Source organism: Balaenoptera acutorostrata, chromosome 10 (genome assembly GCF_949987535.1).
Source record: "Balaenoptera acutorostrata chromosome 10, mBalAcu1.1, whole genome shotgun sequence".
NCBI lineage: Eukaryota > Metazoa > Chordata > Mammalia > Artiodactyla > Balaenopteridae > Balaenoptera > Balaenoptera acutorostrata.
The window spans coordinates 10,594,929-10,614,415 of NC_080073.1; positions in this window are offsets into that span (position 1 = coordinate 10,594,929).

Here is a 19,487-nt window from a genome sequence, read left to right on the forward strand (position 1 = left end):
AGTAAAGTTATTTAGAATAGTTTATCATTTTCAGTGAGCTAAGAAAACTGACATCCCCTGAAGTGAAATATGTGAAAATTGCCTAAGTGTTTGAAATTTGAGACCTATCCCATTATCCATCCAGGCACCTGCATTTCACCAGCTTTGATTTCACAGACAAAGATAAATTCTCCAAAATGCACTGATATATCTCTGAAGAACAGAAAATTCCCAGCTTTATTGACCTGGTTGTGTTATGCCATTTAATTTTCATATTGCCACTTTAACCCTTTAAAGATCATATATCAATGGAGCAATATACAACTGTAGTACTAACAGTCATCGTCATACATGTTTCACTGAGTCAAATTCAATGGTCAAAGGTGGAAGGTGTAAATAAATATGCAATCCCAGGTGGGAAAGAGAAGCAGTGAAGCAGAGAATTCCTGAATCATAAATCTTTGCCCTGCCAGACAGGCAGGGAGAACGTAAGCTAATGAGGTGTAAAAGGTACAAATCTATTTCTGGGTTACTATGTTTTCAGAATCATAGGTCAGAGATGCCCAAAGTAAGCTGGAACAATCTGTCTAGACATTCATGGCTCTAAACATGTTTCCTGCCACCTTCCCTCATTCAGTGAGCGAACCTTCTAAGTAAACCATAATTCATATCTAGGATAGGAGAAGGTTTGTGAGTCAGGATTTATGGTACATGGTTATTATTTTTTAGGATCCAGGAATTTAATAAAGAGGAGAGAAAAAAATAAAATATCTTAAACACCATCTGAATTTGAATTTATAACTTAGAAACCATCTGATATCCTTCTGTGATGATTTTTTTAACTTTCCCACTTAGGCAACATCTGTTTATGCACAGTGTATTTTCCAACTAGCTCTTTCTATTTATTTATTCTTCTCCAGGATAAGACAGATTTTCACCAAAGTAATGTTTGGTCGAATATGAAATTATCTCTAGAAGTGGATGCATGTGTCCACATTATTTAAAAATCCTGACATGAGACCTAAATCTGGGGTCAGGTTGTTTCATTCTTTTTCCCCCACCATCCATTCTTGAGTTAGATTTGCTCCAGAAAACAAGAGTAAGATGTAGACAGAGGTGACTTCATGAGTGTGCGAACTGGGCAGCCACCCTCAGACGGGCCTCACTCTTGATTTAAAGTTTTGTTGTTGCTGCCTTGAAATTATTAATGATTTTTTCTCTACACTTGTGTTTTGTGAGTGAGGCTGATGGGACAATGAGAAGATGACATGAGCAGAGGAGATACACACAATATGCCTGTCCGCTGCTATTCCTTGCCATCCTGTCTGCATATAGTGGTGCTGATGCCCCATAAACACAAAATTCTGATGGATCCGTGATATGTGGGAACTCAGAGAGACTTGAAGGTAGTACAACGTAAGCATGTTCCTTCTATGATTGAGTAAGTGGGGTGCTGACAGCTCTGACAGACTACACTTTCTGTTCAAACCGGAACATGCTTTGAAGATAAAAAGACAACAGCATTCTACGAAACACAAACAGCTAAGGATTCCTATCATAGATTTTCTTCCTGTGCCAGACAACTACTTATGCAAAAATGGTGACGCAGAAGGAAATGGAAACATAGGGCAACCCATAGTTTACTTTCTTTTCTCCGCCCCCATTACTCACTCTAAGTTAAAAATAATTTCGGTACAATGTGCACAAATCAAAAAAATAAGTAAAGACTGTTGAGTTAGTTTTGTGTAGTGCTTCTGTTCTTCTGTTAAGAATGAAATACATATGCATATATGAGCTAGAAAATATGAACTGTGTAATTTTGATGTGTCCACCTATGAATTAAATACTCCTATATTTTCATTTATAACTAGCACTGCCCAATATAAAGATGAAAGGTAAAATCATGCTAATAATTTAAAATTTTAATTTTTCTTTACATAGACACTAAAATATCAAATAACTATGACAAGATAAGAGAGACCACAAAAGAAAGGAAAAAAATCTTTATATTTTGGTGGCTTTAATGGCACTTTTACTTGCTTTTTTAAACAAGATCTGCATTTTCATTTTGCACTGGGTTTCATGCATTACTTAGTTGACCCTGAATGCATGCAAATGTTTTTAATAATTAATTATTAGGACAAAATATTATTCCCAGAAATAACTGGAAGTACCTTGTGGATCCAACAGAAATATATTGACTATAAAACAGATGGTTCTGATATAAAAAAATCTCACATAGTCTCCCCCCTTCCAAACTGGTTTCTGCACGTGTAAGTCAGTTGGTCTTATTCTGCCCCCTTCATATTCGAAGCTCGCTATACATTAAAATTAATCCTCACTTAGAATATTGGTTCATCGAAATCAAGTACAATGAAGCATCAGTACCTTTGTTTTCAGGGGGCTGGGGTAAAAGAGTTTTAAATGGTGTCTGAACTCAGATCCTGATATACGTTTTATTGTTTCTCCCCTTTGCCACAGAACACAGTGTTCCATAAAAGCTTGAGTGAATCACCTTGTTTTCTAGATTCTCCCCCTTGGGACCACCTCTCTGGGAACCAAACATTCATGCTGTGATATGCTCATTACACATGGAGCAGTCCTATATAGGTGCTCCAACCAACAGCCGGCCATTCACTGCCAGCTATGGGAGTGAGTCATCTTGAATGTTTCAGCCCAGCCAAGCCTTCAGTTGATGGTAGGCTTAGGGAACAAAACATTGGTAGCCTAAGAGAAACACTAAGTAAGTACTGTTGCTTTCTAGAACTTTCCTGATTCCTGACCAAAAATAATATAGTTATTTAATCCACTGAGTTTTGAGGCAATTTGTTATATAGCCATGAATAACCAGACCACCACACTTTGTAAACTTGAAAACAGCAGGGACAAAGTCCTGACTAAAGGACCATCCCTAAAGTTTCAACATCCTATACAAACAGGCAAAAGAACATGGTGGACTTATTCAGTTTTTCCTGAAAAGGTGTCATGTGATTCCACAAGACAAGAATCTTATCAATCAAATTTTTAAAAGAAAAACTACAGGTATACACAATTAAATACATGCAGGAATCATTAAGGGAGTTTTTCTCAATCAGCATGTTTGAGGTTTCATAATTCACAAGAGATATACGTCACTCTTTCATAGTGAGTTACTGCATGGTTAGTTTGAAAAAAAAGATAACCTAAATGAACACAGAAAATTTCCCCAAGGGCTGTTTATTAATAACCATCCAACTTTATAATTGTAGTCATAACGGAAGATTGAATACTTTTTCTTTCAATGAGTTTTTGTGCTCTCCTTGCCCTCTTTGTTAACATCAAAGAAGGACTTGCTTGATTACAATCTACTCTCCAAGAATCAGTAAAATACTAATCTGAGCAACCACTATATTTGTTAGAAAGTCTATTACAATTTAATTTTTGAGAAAAGAATAAAGTGAATGGAGAAGTAGAGCAAACTGCTTGTTTGAACAGGGATGCATTCAATTCCCCAACTTGTAGGGTGCTGAGATATCATAGAGATAAGCGTGTAATCTCTTTACCTACTTCTAACAGGCAGAACTTTCTACCTTATTTGTAAGGATAATGCTCTCAGGCTCCATAGAAAAAGGCAAGATCAAAACCTTGAACAGCAACTGCAGCAAACGCTTACTGAGAATGCAGCTGCAAAGGCTTGCCTCACTCCTTGGTTTGTTTCACAAACTCGAAATCAGAATATCTAGGGGGATAAGTGTTCATACACCTTGCAGTTGGATTACTTTGAGTTCCTTTTGCTTTTGGAATCATTTTATTCTACCAAATGTGGCTGTAATATAAACATTTGTTGAGAAAACCTACATCCCCCTACCTGATGTCTTAGAATTCTAGAACGTGAGAATTGGAAATAAGAGAGATTCTACAGCTCTGAGGTTTTCAGACTCTGTTCCATGGAACTCTACAGTTTTTCATAGGTTCCAAACTTTTGGGTTAGCATTTATTTTTAAAATGTATTTTACAAATTTTCAAATTAAAATATGAACACCACACACATTAAAGATACCTACTGAGGGCTTCCCTGGTGGCGCAGTGGTTGAGAACCTGCCTGCTAATGCAGGAGACGCAGGTTCGGGCCCTGGCCTGGGAGGATCCCACATGCCGCGGAGCGGCTGGGCCCGTGAGCCACAACTGCTGGGCCTGCGCGTCTGGAGCCTGTGCTCCGCAGCGGGAGAGGCCGCGATGGTGAGAGGCCTGTGCAGCGCGATGAAGAGTGGCCCCCACTTGCCACAACTAGAGAAAGCCCTCGCACAGAAACGAAGACCCAACACAGCCAAAAATAAATAAATAAATAAATTAATTAATTAAAAAAAAAAAAAGATACCTACTGACTGTATGAAAAGCCTCAGAGCCTCTGAGAGGTGGGGGTACTCTGCAGACCCCTGTCCCACCTGGGGTATCTCAGAAGGCACGCTGGGATCAGACTGATGACTTTGAAAATTTACCACAATTCGGATTCTGCAAGGAGACATGACAACTAAATGTAATGAGGTATCCTGGATGCAATCCTGGGTGAAAACACAGGAAAGAGAAGCACACTGGACTCTTCTGGGCATGGTGATTAGCGGCCCCAACAGCTGTGTGGCAGAGACCACAGCCCTGAGTCTCTGCCTTACAGGTTTCGTTGCTGCTCTTGTTCTTGCAGGTCAGATAATAGTGTCAGTAAGTACACACTGAAGAAAGCAGTCTTCACACTGGGAAAGGGGCATGCCTTTTCTTCTGCTAGGCCTTCAGTGCTGGGTTTTTTGTTAGCTCCTGGTCAGGAGCTGGCCTGGGTTTCAGGTTTGTTATTGGGGTGGTTACCCTCAGCATACCACAGGCTTCAAGACATCTAGGTATATCTTGTGTTGAGAGTAGGGAGTTGGTTTTTCAGAGTTTTAATTCATGTCTCTCTGAATTTCAGGTTTAGACCTTCCCTTCCTGCTGTGCGTCAGTGAGAGTCTTTCTCTTCCAGCTCCCCTGGCAGGACCCCACTGCTGCTTGCTATTGATGTTCCTCAGCCTAGTGGTGGGGAGCAGGGGAGCGTCCTGAGCGTCTGGTTAATCTTCAGTTTTGGGAAGGAACTGTGTTCCTGGTACCCTGGTGTGGCCTGTCCAGGTCTTCAACCCTACCTACCATTATAGTTCCTCCTGCACATATTCCTGCCTCTCTTCTGGGAAATACAAGTATTTTTTTTTTAATTCCCTTTACCCAGTACCCTAGGGATTGACAGTTGCTGTTACCCTTCCTCCTCAAATTAAGAATTGTTTTCTATGTAGGAGGTGGGGAGAAGGGCTCAGGGGAGTTCAGTGCCTCAACCACAACAGCTGCTCTTGCCTTCCGCCTGCCGGCTCCATGGAGGAAGATTTCTTAGAATCCAATACCGTCTTCCTTGTGCGAAGCTGGTGGAGTGCTAGGTAAAAACACCTGCATTTTGTGAACTACCCCACCCCCTCGTGAATCACCCCCGTATACACCATTCCTGTGGTTGAACAGACTCCCAGATTCCCACACTTGACATCAACTAGTCTCACTTTATCTAGTGTCAAAAGAAGGGAAATGCAGTGGTCCTTAGAACTGGCTGAGAGTACAGGAGTTGAGCGTAGAATTCCGAAAAACTGCATTGCCCTCTTCCCGGCTTGGCTGAAGATCACCAGACGTTTCTTTTCTCTGGTGTGTTTGGTACACATTTTTTGCTTTATCCTGAAGAAGAGTGATATGTTGAGGAATGCTAGCATGTATAGGTAAAAAGGAGTGAAGAAAAGATGACGCCACACCAAAAAGACATCTTTGACTTAACCTGCTTGACCAGGTAAAGGTTTCTGCCCCTGGGTGAGATCCAGTGCCTCATGGATCATGTGTTATAGGGAAGACAGTGAAAGTAAGGAAATTTTCTCCACGCTTATTAAAAAAAAAAAAAAATTTAGTCAGTAAGACTACAAACCCTATAAACTTATGGTGACTGTCTCTAAAGATAAATCACCTGAAGTTTCAGAAATACTGACTGAAAGTTGTAAAAAGGTGAGGTAGTGAACTCTGCAAAAATGTATAGATCATATGCTCCAGGTAAAAGCAAGTGATTCCATCCCATGTGTCCCTGCATGTTCCTGTCTCTCTCCAGATTTTCTTTTAGTTAATTGCCAAGAGACTTCAATAATTTCAAGAAAAGACACAAACCTGCAGTCTGTCTTTTTCTTGTTATAATGTTTGGAGAAGCACTACTACTGTGGTAGGCATATTGGGAAATAAGGAGATAAAGAAGACAGGATCTTTCCTGACAAAGATGAATGCATTAAAAGAGGAAATAAGACATAACCAAGAAAAAAATACCACCAATTTGCAACAAAGAATTTCCTACAGAGACCACGATAAAGCTTTAAGAGAGAGATGACACTGAGTGATCCTTAAAAATGCAGGATTTCATGAAATGGGAGGAGCACTGTGAGACACAATAGGGGAAGGGAGTGGAATAAATAAAGCCTGAGTTAAGAGGATTTAGAAGAGGCCAACTTAGCTGGAAGGTAGGGTCCAGGAAAGAGAATAGTGGAAATAAGGCTGAAAAGGGGGTTTAGGGTAGGATTATGGAAAACTTCAAACACCAGGCTATAGTTTGCATTCTTGATGTCTATTACTACACATGAAACCATTCCAGGGGAACCCTTATATAGTATGTATAAGGTCTATTTCTAGAAACCAATATGCAAGTCCAAAGATGTCCTAGTATTAAAAGAAAGTAGAGGAAAAAGGCAGGTGTTTTCCATCTATTCAAAGACCATGAATATTTTCTTTAGAGCCAAATAATGTGCACTTCGCAATGGAAGTTCTTATCTGGCCAGATTCTGACTGTATACCAACGCCATTTTTAGAGTGTTCATCTCCCTTTCCCACAAACACGCTGGGCTGAATCTCACGCCTTGCAAATGCCCAGTAGATGGGTTAATAAGGCAATAATACTTTACGCAGAGGCTATTGCTGATACTTGTTCTTATCTATTTGATCATGCATAACTCTGAATAAAGTAGAGCAGTATTGTTTCAGGGCTCATTCAAGCATATAATAGACTTCCAGTGAATTACAGCTGGCTCCTGCTTAAAGATCTGTTTGGTTAGTTGTTCTCTTGAAAGAGTTGGACCAATTTTTTGCACACTTTGGTAGACTGGTTTATGCAGCCTGGGATGTATGGAGTTAGACTGAAGTTTTCCTTGAGGCATTAGCAGGGTGTATCAGTTCCTATGCCCCACAGCACGGTCTAAGGGGTGATTCAAGGGGAAGTTGAAGAACCACCCCCATTTGCTGGCTGAAGAGCAAGACATCTCCCCTAGAGAATCAATGGGACCATGACTTGTAAGAGATGTCCATCTATTCCATCTGCATTTTCATTAAGGCTGTACCATCTTCAAAATCCTCTGTTAAATATAAATCCCTGGAGTGGTATCATTTAACCAACCAAATTCCTTCTTTATGGGGCTTAGTTTATTATAATGGCTTTCAAACGTTTTTCTTCCTCGACTCACCTGAGCAATGATGATAGCTCCAATTAATACCAGTAGCTCAATAACTACATCATGGTGATAATGAAATAGGCGTGGGGGGAAAGAAATAGGGAGAAGCTTTCAAATAATTATACCTAACATATTGATTGCTTATCATGGGTTAGATCCTGTTCCTAATTAATTTTAAATATGGTCATCAGAGCCTCTCAATAACTTTATATGTTAAGAAATATTATTATTACCATTAAAAAAAGCATTGAGGATTAAAGAATTAAGGTGTTTTTTTTAAATTACACATCAGGAAGTGACAAAATCTGAATATACACTTCTACCTCTCTGATTCCACAGTCCATAGTTTTATCCACTGTGTTACTCTGCCTCCCACTGGAAAAAGAAACATACCATGATAAAGCTTCTTGGGTGATCAACATCAAAATGAGATTACTGAGAATCATTAGCCATTAGCCATTTTTTTTCCTTATGTGTATTAGGCACACATTTTTTTATTTTAGCTTGAAAAAGAATGAAATGTTAAAGAATGCTTGTATAAACAAAAGGGAGTGAAGAGTAAATAAGGACACACCAAACAGACAATTTCATCCTAGCTTATTTAGCCAGGTTTCCTCCCCATGGTGTAATTTTTGCTGAGATTTAATATGTGATACCTGAGAAAAGAAGCTTTTTATGCATCATGTAGTTTGGGGAATACAGTGAAATTAAGGAAACACTTCACATATATTACATTTAAAAAATGTAGTCAGCAAGACTACAAATCCTATAACTCCAGGGTGATCATCTCAAAAGATAAATTACCCTTGAAGTTCGATAAGTAGTTGTAAGAAGGAGAGGCACTAAATTGGAAAATGTAGGTACTTTCTAAGCATAAAGAAAATAATCATCTACCCATTTTACTGGCCAAGTTCATTTGTTTGGCTGTTTGGCTCCTCAGAGTATACCCGAATATTTTGTACCAATGACTTCACATTTCTGGATAAACAAAATTGAAGTCATTTTCAAGGGCAAAACAAAATGTAGCATTTGAAGATCTCCCACTTTTGTCATCATTATCATCATCGCAGGTAAAATTTTCTAGGCTATATTCTGTTACCCATTTTAAAAACAGAACATCTGAACTTTCTTCAGATTTTTTTCCATAACTAAATGTTTTCTTATTATCAAGTCTCATTTATTTGCTGGTGTCAGAAATGCAAGCCACATGCTTTTAAAGAAAGGAAAGAAAGAGAGACAGAAGTGAGAGAGAGATAAAAGAGAGAGGAAGGGAAGGAGGGAGGGAGAAATACGAGAGACTAGAAAGAGAAATTACTTGCTTATGTAATTAAACAAACACTGTTGATTGTTTGAGTGTCTAGATACAGGCAAGGCTGCATCCAGGTACTCAAACCAAGTCCTGAGGAGTGCTCAATCCTCCCTTCTCTCTCTCCTCCGCCTTTCTGCTAATCCCCCTCATCATTCCCCTAACTCCCTCCCCTTCTGCCTGCGCTTATCTTTCTTTGACTTGATTTACTTTACACACAGTAGAAAACATGCTTCCTAGAAGCTCTAAGATTCTACACATATGGTTCTTACAAGTGGACCTTGGAAAGAGATAAACTTATCAATTTTGGAAAAATGGATACTGATGAGTCCTGCCTGAGAAGGAGCCCATGCTGTAGTCAGTGAAGATAGCACTATCTTCTTGGTCATGGGACCAATTTAGACATGTAGAACTTTGAGAGAAAGCACCTCCAGAATCATCTGGGAGAGGCAGATCCCAAAGGCAGTGAGAGGACGATCCCAATGGCAGTGTTTCAGGGCAGGAGAGAATAATCCCAGCCATGTATTAATCTACTATAACTAGGTGAAAAATTCCCTTCTAATTCTTGCATTTCTTCTAGGGGCTGTTAGACCCATCTAAAAGTGTGCATAAATGTTTACATTTAGTCAATAATTCTACAAACTCTTCGTTGCTAATTACTTAATAACCAGGTATTATAAAAGATGCTAAGAATATACATATTTGGAATAATAGCCCTTGCCCTCAAAAGGCTCATATTCTCTATACATATATCAAATCATTATGTCGTACACCCTTGACTAATACAATATTACATGTCAATTATATCTCAATAAAACTGTAAAAAATTTAAAGAATAGGTTCGTATTCTCTAAGACAGATATTATGAATACTCTATATCTTATACTGTAAAAACCATTAATTCTATAAAAGTTTGGAAATAATAAAAAAACACCATGTTAAATGAACAAAGCAATTATAAAACACTTTCCAATACACTGAAATGCACACTTTCTCACATTTTAATATAGCAAATCAAATATATTACTGTAAGCAATGAGAAATAAATTTGTAGAAAAAAATACTCTGGGAGTATAGCATAGCTAGAAATTGTTCTTCAGTTTAGTCCAGAAAAGCTGCACAGTGTAGAGATATTTGACTTCCACGGGCAATTCTGGGAAACAAGAGGAAGCATATTATGGATTCCCAGAAAGCTTTATACAGATATGCTTTGCATAGAAAATAGCAAAATCTATATACAGAAATTACTGAAAAATAATAAAAGTTATACATATGATTCAGCCCTGATGTCTCTTAAAACAACAACAACATTAACAGAGAGGTCTAATCATGAGGAAATAAAAGACAAAGCAAGAGTGACTCTTCAGTTATGGAAATGAACAGCCAAGGAAGCTACATCACTACATTTCTAAATTTGCCTCAATGTCCTCATCCACAGAGACGATTCCTTTTCAATTAAAAGGCTCTCTCTTTCCAAGTTAAATTGAGCAATGAGAAAGACTTATATTGGATTTTGTGAGGCAGGCATGTTTACCTTCTGTCTGAAAAGGCAAATGGCTCTATTGATATAGAGTCTATATTTTAACTGATAAGGACTTTGTGAGGAAAAAACCCTAAACTGCTTCTATGAATACACAGTATTTGGGAACTTGTTTCAAATGAGAGTGGGTAGAGAGGTGGGGTGAAGAGCCATTTGACATCTTCAGCACACACATAGCAACGTGAATCTGTAAAAGTGCTGGGTGTCAGAAAAACCAAGGAGGAGAAATAGTCTCTGATGAAAAGCTTTTTGCTAATATCAAGGATAAGTTCAATAACAAATAAATGAAAGAAAGAAAGAAAGAAAGAAAGAAAGAAAGAAAGAAAGAAAATATTAAATAAATAAATAAGCAACTTACAGAAAACAAAACAAGACATTTGGCAAGACTCTGAAAGCCACTGGATATTTGCAAAGGCAAGAGAACTGACAGCCCTCCACTCACCATAATGGAAATGTGTTTACTAAACACAGTGACAAACAGATGACAGGATCCCCAATATAAATGCAGTGCATTATGTCATCTGACACCATTCTCCACGTACATGATATTTTATGTATGAAAATTATACAGGGAACAATTGCACATCTGCCTTTGTGTTCTTATAAATAATGAAGGGGAACTATTTCTTGACGATGTAGCCTCTCATGAATTTACTCAGGTCAAACCAATTGTGACCCAATTTTTCAAAGTTTCAAAGGCCACCCTTCAGCTCCAGTTGTGATATAAAATATTTATGGGATTGGCTAGGGGAAAGGGACTACAGATCCTCCAATTAGAAATACTCTGTCCTATTGTTATGAAGGGTAGAACACTGGAGCAAATGCGATCATAGCATTGCAGTTGCCTAGTAAGAAGGAAATGACTTTACTTATCAGTAAAACTGATCAAAGGTCAACACTCCCTTTTTATCAGACAACCAAAATACACCTTGCTTGTGGATCAGGTGTGGAATCAGGTGCAAGCAGACCTCCTAACAAGTATTCACTTTTATCCAATCAAGTCATAATTTAGAAATAAAATACAGCTCTAAGGATCATAGTGCCCTGTGGATTCCTTAGAGCATGAAACCTTCTGCAAACATGTTTCAGTAGCTTTTGGCAGCATCTAAACAGAATGTTGAGCCTCCTGGCTGTCTTCTCCTTTTTAACCAAAGCAACTCTGCCCTTACGTGTGTGATGTACCACAAAATTTTCACTTGCAGAAGGATTCCATGGATTTAAAAAGTTTGAAACCAACTGAGCAATATCTCATGAAGCATAGAGTGTAGGACTTACTAGAAGTCACAAACCAATCACTGATAGAGCTAAAATCAAATCCACATCTTCTGACTGCAATGCCAGTGCGTGCGTGCGTGCGTGCGTGTGTGTGTGTGTGTGTGTGGTTGGTCTGTTTGTTTGGTATTATCCTTCATCCTAGGCCAATGGTGTTCACCCTTCCCTTGAATTAGACTCACTAGGGGAGTCTCTAAAAATCCCTATGCCCAGGACACAAGTAAGTGCTATTCAAAGTGCTATTCATTCAAAACCTCTGGAGATAGGACCCAGGCATTCTGTGTTTTTTTTTTTAAAGCATCCCAACTGTTCCCAACAGGTAACCAAGGTGGAGAATCAATGGCTTTGGCAGAAATTCTGAAGTCTGTGTTTAACAATAAATGAGTCTGGAGTTTGATTTCCTGTTCTGATATGTATTAGCTGTTAAAACCTAGGCATGAAGTGATGTCTTGAGGTCTGTTTTTCCATGTGTAACAGAATGGGACTGGAGAAGATCGCTTATTTTCCAACTGTGGAACCCTATGATTTCTGAAAAGTGGAAAAAGGCTAAGAGATGCAATAATAGATAAAGTTCAGGGACTCTTCACCCATTTTTACATTTTTCCATAAAATATTCTCACCTGAGCTTTTGTTTGAAGAAAAAATGGTACTGCTTTTTAAGGTTTTAGAATTGCAGAGCTAGATAACTTCTAAGATATTTTAAAAAGTGAACACCCAGGTATTATAGAATTTTATAAAGAACTAATCAATTTACTCATTCTAAGGTCAGAATTCTTTAACTGGTGTTTGCAGCTCCATAATTCTCACCAATATTTTCATCATATATTGGGAGGAAGGGGGCAGACTCAAAAGCAGCATTAGTGCTAATCACTTTGGTTTATTGAGTGCCTAAGTTAAGCATTCTTCCTTCTAGATACATAATAACTAATAGGGAGAATAACCATCCCTGTTTCCTCTCAGGACTGTCCCAGTTTCAGTAATGAAAATCTTGTGTCCCAGCAAGCCCCTCCATCCTGGGGAAACTGAAAACATTACCATCTTAATGTGCAAAAGGAAAAGAGATGGGGAAATTGATTAGAAGCACAATAGTGTAGACATGCCAGGTGCCTACTAATCTGCATTGTAGCAATTAGTATGATAATTCACATAGCAATGGATATACTGAGTCAGTCTCAACTTTATACCAACTTACCACAGATCCTTAAAAGAAAATGTGGTAGTAAAGACACCAAGAAGAATTTTTCTGTCCCTAATTCACTCATTAATTAGATTGGATATTAATTTAATTTGAATTTTAATAGCACTGTAACATTAACCATATCTTCAATTAAACCAGACCACTGTATGGAATTATCATCTTAAAAGTGGCACTTTTAATGACCAGTCAATGATGTGTCTGAATGTCCTGATCCTAGCTAACAAAACCTTAAAGTTAATCATGTTTTATACAACATACTAGGCAGACAAGCATTAGTAATGTCCAAGAAAAAAAAAAAATGGAAATAAATTAAGTACCAAACAGACCTGAGTTTCTATATTTCCATTATTAACCTCAACATGAGCAATTTTTTTTAATCAAACATGATCTATCACATTTAATTAGTGTTGGTAATTTGAATTTCATATGACTTGTATCTTTGTTTGCATTTACCATATATATTTTTTTCAAATTTGTAGGTAAAGAAAAAAATAAAGGCAGAGGAGAAAATAGGTGAAAGAATAGAAAGTAGCAAACAATACTGAGAAGGACTTCAAGAACCCCTCAGAGTTTAAGAATTTTCTGATGGGGGTGCATCACAGGGACCCCTCCCCTGAGCTCTCTTTCTCATCCTCTCTGGAAGTAGGGCTGACTGGAGAATAAATATGAAATCACGTGTTTTATAATAAAATATTTTGTATAAAATTCAAAAATTTCTGTTTGTAAAATCTTCTGAGATGTTTAGATGAAAGAAACAGTATCAGTACAAAGTGTCATTACGGTTAATAAAATTGCATGAATGGTTGCGGTGACCCATTTAAAAAAAAAAAGCCAGCTTTAGTTTTCAGATTAAAGCAAAGAGTACCAGCCATTGAGCCTTTTTTTAAAACCTTCATTTTTTTGAAAAGATTCAAATTATCTTCAGACCTTCGTCACAGCCATAATCTGCCCATACGATTACAAGCAAAGGTAGGAAAGAACCCCAACCTGCTGCCACCATCTATTACAAGCCCTTCAACGGGCAATGTATTTTCAGCCATCCCTACTTTGTTTCATTGGTATAAATAAGAAATAAGCAGCACTATCAAAATACAGTCAACTCCTAATGTTATAGAATTGTTGTAGGAAAAAATTACCTAAACGTACCTGCCTTCTATCTCCTTCTTATGCCAATATAATTTAGAATCACACTTGATCACCAGTCATCAGAACGTTATTCTACATTTCACATCATAACATTTTATAACGAGTGTGACCACTTAGTTATAAAATATCTAAAGTGAGTTAAGAAATAAGATCTAAAAAGATCTTAGTTATAACTTCGTATTAATGAATTTCTAATGTTTTGGAGGCTACGAGAGAGAGAAAATAGAGGAAGGGAAGTATAAACCTATTTCTTGAGCTCACAGTTCATCACTAGTCTTCTATTTCAGTCTCATCAAATACATCTCTGCCCCTCCCACAGAGAAAGGAAGAACAACGTCACAAATTAGCTGACTCATTTGTGTATCAGACATCATTTGATCCTGCAGCCCCAACCTTTTAAGAGCCAGCAGACAAAGTTAGCCTTTTGGAAGCAAATCCATGACTAACTTTTGCTGAAAAAATCTCTTTCTTATAGTACGGAGGAAGAACATCTCCTAAAGATCCATACATACTAACCACTCCACTTTGGAGATGTTTCCTTTATACCCTGCTAATTAAAGGAAAGAGTCTGGGTTATTCAACTGCATATATTAAGCCTGATTGATGTTAATCCTTTTTATATTTAATAAATCTCCAAATCATTTCTATTTAAGACTTCATCACGTCAGGAGTAGGAAATGTTTACAGCTCTCAAAAAATGCCCAAGGGAAAAACAAATCCACACACATGTAGAGAAACAAGCATATTCATATTGAAATAGGAAGAGAATTCTAATGCATTAAATCTACAAATAAAATATACCTCAAATTATTTTTGGTTCAGTAAGAAAGCAAAACTCCATTAACCTTTAAAAGGGAGGTCACACTGCACATATATCCAACTTGGAAAAAAATTCCAATTACTGACTACCCCAAAATATGGTGATGGATTTTTTTTGTGAGCTCTGTGATTTCAAGGCTCTTAGGTTGGATTGGCATGGCAGTGTGGGAAGTTTCCCTGGGCTGTATACATTGATATTAAGCTCTCTTCCACTGAAATATAGTAACTATTAATAAGGATGCCAAGTATTGCATAACTTTAAATACAGACATTTACAGTTTTGAATTGAAAACAATGCAGCCAAAAAGAGCCCATTTGCCAAACATTTATTTTGTGCTTACCATGTGACAGACATTCTGTTGGGTATACAGTGGTGAGTAAAATCAGATGCAGTTTCTGTGAGAGGTATCTATAGAGGAGAAGGAGAATGACTCAAGTAATTGTCATATTGCAATATACACACACATGCACAAAAAATAAAATGACCACAAGTACTAAGAAAGGGTTATATTATGCTATTATAGTGCATATTATGTGAGATTCAGCCTAGTCAGAGAGGTCAGGTAAGGTTAAAGTTTCAAGGAAAACATTCCAAGCAGAGAAGAATGGCATGTGCAAAGGTCCTGGGGCAGAAGAGGAAATGGTACACTCAAATGGCTAGAGGGAGTCCAGTGCTGTTAGAGAGGAAAGAATAAGAAGACTCATTAGAAGCAATAATGTCAGACTTCTCATTTCTGGTCAAACATTTAAAAAGCTTATACAGCAAGAAACTAACACAACACTGTAAAGCAGCTGTACACCAATAAAAATTAATTTTAAAAAATTAGGTTAAAAAAACTTCACAATGCAAAACCAAAACAGAACAGCTTAGAAGTCCTCTTTCCCATCTTCACAATAAAAGAAAACCTGAACAAACTGAAAGCCGAACCTCTTCTGAGATCCATCAGAGAACTGAGGTCACAAGGCAAACTGTCAGTTCAAAAACTGGAGAGACGAGAGAGAGAGGACAATACAGAGAATCAGGGTTTATCAGGAGCAGATGCCACAGCTGCCTCCTGGGAGGAGAACTGGAAGGGTAACTGACTAACCGCTGGGCAGGAGGCGTAGATGAGTTGAGAGATAAAATGTCATGCGGTCCCATCCTTAGGGGAGCCTCTATAGTTTTGTGAATTTTACTTCCAGAAGCCCTACCAGGTTCTCAGGAGGAGGACTGGAAAAAAATCCCCTCTTCTTTCTGGCAGGGACAGGTGAAAACTAGTCATTTGAAATAAACCCAGAATACTGTTTCCATTAACAAAGGCCTGCCTTCAAGGAGAAAAATTTTACTAGAGCCTAATCAGCATGGTTTTACCAGAGCCTAACTGACATAAGGGAAATGAAATACCCATCTCCAGCCTCCTCTAGCCTTACTGTCACACCTGTGAAGGGGCACGGCCAACTAAGACTGATACCTAATTACAGGAATATAGAATGTTTCCCCTGCCCATACTTGACCACCAAATCAGCAAGGCATCTGTATAATAACAAAGCATCACAGCTGAAAAAAAAATGCTAGGCTCAGACTCAGTTCAGGAGTATCTAGGAAACACAAAGACAGCAGGGGAGACAAAAACAAGCACAGAGAGAAAATTTTAGACCCTAACTAACTCCTACTGGTATAACAAAGAGTAAACACAGCCTAACTATACACCAGATACAGTTAAAATTCATACTACAGACCTATTTTACCTCAGTTCCTTGTACTCAATACATCGTGTCTGGCTTTCAAAAAAATTGTAAGGCATGCCAAAGGCAATTAACACAGTCTGAAGAGACAAGGCAAGCATCTGTTGAAAGGTAACCTGAGGCACATTAATATTTTCAAGAGTTTCTTTGAACATACATCTATTTGAATCAGGCAGCAGCAAACCAAAAGTGGTTAAGAGTGCTCCACTGACAGTAAGTAGCTAGGGGAGAGGTTTTTATAGACAGAAGACACATAAACAATGCAATGAAACCATTTGATTGGCTACAGCTTAAGCAGCTGCTTGATTTGGGAAAGTCTAGTGGGTTATTTATGATTGGTTGTACTTAAATTCCATTTTCTCAGATCTGTGTGTACTGACTCTAGCTTAAGTTTTGGTTTGCTTATGTAGGCTACTAAAGCTTCAGAGGCACTTCAGTCTCATCCAACTTCTTGTTTAATTACTTTAACACATCAGAACCAGACTCAGATATGGCATAGATTTTGGAATTAGACTTTGGATTTAATGTTATGATGATGAATATGCTACAGGCTCTAATGAGAAAAGTGAACAACATGCAAGGAAACATCAGTAATGTAAGCAGAGAGATGGAAATTCTAAGAAAGAATCAAACAGAAATAAATGCTGGAAATAAAAAACATTGCAACAGAAATGAAGAATGCCTTTGATGGGCACATCAGTAGACTGGACATGGCCAAGGAAAGATTCAGCAGGCTAGATGATATGTCAATAGAAACTTCCAACACTGAAAAAAAATAGAAAAAAAGAACAACAACAACAAAAAAAAAACAGAGAGAGAGGGAAAACAGATCAGAATGTCCAAGTGAGACAGTTATAAAATTAACATATGCTTACTGGGAATTCCAGAAGGGGAATAGAGAAGAGCAGAGTAAATATTTGAAGTAATAATGATGGAATTTTCCAAATATAAGAAACCAAAGTACAGATTCAGGAAACTCAGTAACCACCACTCAGAGTAAACAATAAAAAATCTTCACCTAGGCACACTATATTCAAATGCAGAAACTCAAAGAGAAAATCTTGGAAGAAGTGAGATAATATTTTATCTATAGAGCAATAAGGATGAGAATTACATCAGACTACTTTTCAGAAAGTATGCAATCAAGAAGAGTGTGGAACAAAATATTTAAGTGTTGAAAGGAAAAAACAAAGATAAGCCATTCCAGAGTACAATGAACACCCATGATGTCATCAAATCAAGAAGACAGGGATTAATTTAAATGTTTTAGTAGTAATTTTACCTTCTTTGGAATTAGGGTTGAAATTCTGTATCACAGCAGGAAGAGTTAGGTTTGAGAATACCAGGAAAGGATGCAGAACTTCCAGAAATAGAGGCTGCCAATGTAACATCACTCAGAGCTAAAGGGATGAGAGGAAACGCGGCCTTGTCACAGAAAGAGAGACATAGTGTTGCTACTCTTATCCAAGTGTTCTTCAAAACTATTTGAAAATGTACATAAAGTTGACCAAGTAAATCAAGTCCAATCTCTTTAGCCTAGCAATGTGAGGCTCTCCAAAATAGATCCTCTCCATTTTTCCTTTCCAGCATTATCTTATGTGTTTAAATTACTGTCAGATCTAATTGCTTGCCGTTAGGTAGCTTAAGCCTAGGTTTCCTGTTTCAAAATGCTTTAGTGACATATTCACTCCAAATAAAATTATTTGCCCCTGATTTTAGTTTCTTGAGTCTCAAACATTGTTTTAACCTGTGTCAAATGCCACTTCCTCCAGGAAGCCTTATCTGATACCTCCTAATTCACTACCCCCAACTCCACTAAGAGTTTCTTTGTCCCTATTTAGTATTTCCAGAACATATTTATTAAAGTGTGATTTTCATGACTGACTAGATCCTTGTTTATTCAACAATTTGGCAAATTATTTTATATTTAATAGATGCTTTAAAATGCATATGAAATAAAAGAGATCTCATGTAATCATCTTTTGTTATCTCTAGAGACATGAAAACTGTCCTTGAAATCTACATTTATTGTGGCCACACATCTGACACTCTTCTCATCAAGAATCATGCCTATATCCTCTTTACTTGGATCTGGGTGGTCTGTGGGACTGCTTTGGCTAACAAAATATAGTCGAAGGGATGCTGTGACAGCTTCTGGACCCAGGTCTTGAGACACTGGCAACACTCATTTTCTGTCTTTTGGAATATTTATTCTTGGAACCCAGTTGTCATGCAGTGAGAAAGTCCATGTGCAGGGGCCCACATGAAGAGGAACTATGGTCACCAGCTGTGAACCATCATAAACTTGCAAGCCATGTAAGTAAGCTATGTTGGAGTTGGATTCTCCAGCTTGGGCTGTCGCTGCATGGAGAAGAGAGGAGTCATCCCTTTGGGGTCTGCTCAAATTGAAGATTGTGAGCAAAATAAGTGGTTGCTGTTGTTCAAATCACTAAGATTTGTGTGGACAATGGGTTTTAAACAGAAGAGACACTTGTCACTTCCAGGCCACAAATAGTAATAGCTGCTGTAATAGACCTTTTCGATCTATCTATTCTCCTGTCAAGAGGGTTTGTAGGAGACTTACTGTTGAGATGGAGGAAACAAAGCATGGAAAACCCTAGATCCCCACTTAACTACACAAAAGGAAAATTTCCTGGAAGAGCACCTAGGCCTGCAGCAGGCTTTTTATTGGAAAGTGTTAATGCTATTGTGTGAAACAATACAATTTAGGGTCATTTGTTACCATAGTAAAACCATGCCCCACTCCTGATTGATACAATATCAATTTCATTCTTCACAGAGAATCTTGAGAGAGTTGCAACTTAAAAATAGGCTTTCAAAACAAGTTATAAGGGAATAATATTACTTTGGAGAACAGTGAGGATTTTACAGTCAATATACAAGTTAGGAGGGAGGAAGGAGCTGACTTTGTGTCTCCATGAATGTCCTTAATTGTTTCTGGACTATAAAATTCAACTCAAAAATAAC